The sequence below is a fragment of the Mytilus californianus genome, unplaced genomic scaffold (genome assembly GCF_021869535.1).
Source record: "Mytilus californianus isolate M0D057914Y unplaced genomic scaffold, xbMytCali1.0.p SCAF_13, whole genome shotgun sequence".
NCBI lineage: Eukaryota > Metazoa > Mollusca > Bivalvia > Mytilida > Mytilidae > Mytilus > Mytilus californianus.
Window position 1 is genome coordinate 24,204,591 of NW_026262615.1, and position 4,676 is coordinate 24,209,266.

Consider the following 4,676-nt stretch of genomic DNA (forward strand, 5'->3'; position numbering starts at 1 on the left):
TTTTGAATCAATCATCTAGTGCATTCTATAACATACGGGTCCTAAGCCTGCAATCACAATGATTCAGTGGTTGTCGTTGGTTCATGTCTGTCATATTGGTGTTTCGTAAATTGTATTGTTATAAATAGTCAGTTGGTTTTCTCGTTTGAATTGTTTCACATTTTTCATGTCGGTGCCTTTTTTAGCTGACAATACAGTATGGGTTTTTCTCGTTGTTGGAGGCCGTACGCTGACGCTTTTGTATCGTAAATTTGCACAATAGTGGAGAGTTGTCTTATTGGCAATAATACCGCATTTTTTTATTTTTACTATGATATTTTGTATGCTAGTTTTGCATGTCTGGACTATATTATAAAATTTATATTTTTTTTTTTTGCTATTATACCTAACTGCATAAGGAAATATAAACCAAATATAAATAAATAGTCATATTTAAGAATGCTTTTTCCTGTTCTTAATTTGAGAAATAAAGTAGTTCAAAAAGTTATAATCAAATAATCCACTTATAAAGAAAGTTTGTCGTTACATGTTTCTGCAAGATATTTTGCATATAACTATGAGGTTGAATTAATCATGTTAACAAATATATCAGTAATCATATTTTTAAGTTTATTTAAAAGATAAGTGATTTTCACTTTTATCTATTTTAAAGCTTTTTATAAGTAGAAGAAAAAATAAATCTTTTTTTCCACTTATTAAAAACCTGACTTATATTTGTGTCAAATGTTTACATAGCATTCAAATATTATGTTATTTTTCCTGTAAATTGTGTCTGAATACATACTTAGTATATAATAGTATTCTAGATTTGAGAAATAATAGAGCCGATATACATTATTCGACTATTCATATTAATTATAAATAATGAAATGAAATAGAGCGGGAATTTCTCTGCAATAAAATATTTTAGCCTTTTCAGTGTGCAACTTTGGTTGTAACTGGCAAAAGAGCGGTATTATCAGTGCAACTAGACTGGATGAAAACTTCAGCATTTCCTGTGTTTATAGCAAAATTTCCAAGTGGCTTTACAGAGAAAAGAGAATGTTGGCAGAGAAGAGGTCCATTTTATATAGTTCAGTAAGATCTTTCCAGCATTTTCAAACACGCATATTCTATCAGTATCTACACATCTAATTTTGTTCATTTTATATAGTTCGGTAAAATCTTTACAATATTTTCAAACACGCATATTCTATCAGTATCTACACAAAAACTTAAGTTAAACACATAAAACAAAAATACTGAACTCCAAGGTAAATAAAAAAAAAGGGGGAAGTCCATACAATCTGACAAAAATCAAACATAATGAAACCACGGAAAGAGTGAAAAACAACTGTCATATTTCTGACTTGGTACAGGCATTTTCCGAAGAAAATGGTAGATTAAGCCTGATTTTATAGCGAGCTTAACTTCCCATATGTATAACATTTGTTTATGGGTCCGTTATATTAACAAAACAAGATAAGCAACACCAACAGACATAATTGGTTAATGTGAAAACAATTGCAATCCAGCAGCCATAACATAAACATACATTACATATATTCCGTTTGTTATTTAAGTAAAAAGTACATATGTTCGTCAATTATGGATATTGCACACTATTGGTGCTAATGCCATAATGATACATTTATCATGCAGCTAATTTAAAATATAATATTTACAAAAATACCGAAGTCCAAGGTAAACTCAAGAAGGGGATGTCAATAAAAAATGACAAAACTTAACGATCGACTATATCAACCAACGGAAAGAATAAAAGAACATGTCATAATGCTGTCTTGACAAGAATATGTTATTCGTGGTCAAAGATCGCATCGCTATATACTGTTAAGTTTTCTTTTGTTAAGATTTTAAAATTTGATATGGAGTATAAATATTACCTGTTCCTATGAAAAGTTTTTAAAATGGCCCGCCCGCTCACAGAGCTAGAAGAAAGTGACCTCCTACCCTATATGTGGTGTATTTATTTGGTTCACAGACGTAAAAGTAACTAATACAGATGCACCAAAAAAGCGGCTGTTAACAAGGATTCAATATTCTACTACAAGACACCGTTCAGTAAGTAAAATTATTATACCTTACATAAATGATAAACAATTTTACCGGGTAATAAATTATCACGTGACGCTGAGAAGTTCAGTTAATTTTCATTTTAAAACAAGGAAGAATTAACCCTAAAGATTTACACCCAGCGATGCATAACCCTTTCAGTGTCTTGATTTGTACACGAGTTATCTCCTATTTAAATGACGTCAAAGACGTATGTAAACACAATGTTCTATTTTGCTCAGTTAAAATAATAACCATAACGACAGCAGTACATAAAAAGCATTGTAGATATTAGTTAATAGTTTTGCGTACGCGAGGAATAATATCTCCATTACACATTGAAACACAATGAAATATGTATCGCTTCTTCATGATTGGGTTACTTGAATCCAAAAAAAAACCTGAAGTTATAAACGTGTAACAAAAATACCGAGCTCCAAGGTAAATAAAAAAATTTCTTTTTTTATTTATTGTCAAAGCCAAATTTAACCAATGATGTTTTTATTTAATATGAATAGTTGTGTGTCTTTCTTTCTCTAAGCGTTTGTGTTTTAGTGAAAGGGCGTTAAGAAACAAAAAAACCCTAAAACTCTAACATTTCAATAGTTTTTCTACACAGAAAAAAATACTTATACATCATTAAATTTCCTTTGATAGTCGAGACAATTTCCGCTTTCCATTATTTGATTTAAGAGCATACGATATAGTAACAGGGGGAGATAACGACGTTGCTTACGTAAAATGTTATTTTCCACGACGTCAACCTGTAGCATATCAGAAAAAGATGCATTTCGACAGATTTTATAATTAGCTTGAAAACGAGGACATGGAATCCTCTTTTTTTAAAATGACGTTTGGCTTGATTATGTGTGACGATTATTTGTACTAATGTTTATCAACAAACCACCGATGGTTTTTTATTTTTTATTTTTATTTTATAAATATGCCGTTTTTGTTACCAAAAATCATGAAAATTTAATAAAAACTTCCAAAGAATTGTTACATATATTTAAATCATACGTATATAAAGAAGATATTCCAGACGGTTTTACAAAAAATCTGCTTTTGTTAATCTTTTGAAACAAAAAAAGCTATATATGTCTGCACAAAGGATAGAAAAAATTCCAAGAAACCAAAATTTTGATTTAATGACTAAAATGTCTCTAAAAATTGTACAAAAATTCACCGTGGAATTACAACTGTATCATATGCACTTAACGAAAATGTGGGTCTACGCCATTTTTACTGCAACCGAGTGACCCAAATAACCAAAGACATCTAGAAAACAACATACAGTCTTCTACAATAGAACCAGTTCTGGACACTAAGACAAACTCTTTATAGTGCATAGTCTTTACAAGTTATGAATAAATTAAGCAAAAACAATACAAGATAGACAATCTCCGATCCGGTCCGGATGTAATAATATCTATATGCATTTTCAACCTCAATTCAAAGGTCTACTCTCTCAGAAAGTTAGTTTTCTCTGGTCCTAATAGTGAAATTCATATGCAGGTTTGACTGTATTTGAATTTATTTCGTGTTTCGTGTTTTTCTGCTTAGTTTTTTAGTGGAATGTAAATCTTCTTTGGCAATGGCGTTGGACTTATCAAAAATCATTAAAATACAAAATTAGGCCACAGTTACCTTCTTTTTTGTAAATGCTGACATACACACTAAGTTTCATCTAAATATTAGTGTACAAGATCAAATAATGAGTTTAGGAATCTCACTTACATTTAGGCTGAGGTCCGATACTAATTATAGTTCAAAGTAGTAAGCTACAGCTGATTGAGGTGAGTCATTATTCCATTAGCTCAACTAATTTTGATCTGTGTCCTCTATTGGCCGAAGTATACTGTTGTTTGTCTTTTGTTAGTTTTTATTTTTTTTGCCATCATCCTTGCATTCGAGATTTATTTTCCTTTCTTTTTTTTTGGGGGGGGGGGGGGGGAGGGGGGGTTAATTCTACATTCTTCTTATTTGCATCAATAGCTAATCAAACGTTTTACCCCAGTGTTTTATAAAAGGTTTTTACGAAACGTTTTAGATAGGCAGATTTTGTTTCTGAAACGGATGATTTTCTTTTGGTGATTTTATTATAACTTTATTACTAAACATGATTAATGACAGATTTGAAAAAGGATATGTTTTGTTTAATTATTTATGTCAGTTAACATGTTAAATAAAAATTTATACAAGTGAAGTATTTGTTATTTCGTATGAATGGTACTCATATTAAACAACTGTGGATCTATTTACCATAATAATAATTGCTATTTCATTTTGCTTAATCTTATCTATTATCAGTTTTTGCATATGTGTTTTAGCTCACCTGGCCCCAAGGACCAGAGTTTGTCGTCCAATAAATTTTGCACAGATCATCTCCTCTGAAACTACAAGGCATAATTTAACCAAATTTGACCACAATCATTAATGTAGTACCTCGTTTTAAAAAATGCTTCCGAAGTTTACATTTTTTTTTAATTTTTGCCTCTTATCTTGAAAACTATAATAGATAGACGGAAACTTTATACAGAAAAATTGATCAGCTAGATAAGATCTAAAAATAAGTTAAATAACCAAAATTGTTAGTCGACTCCTTATTGAGGTAATTGGACTTT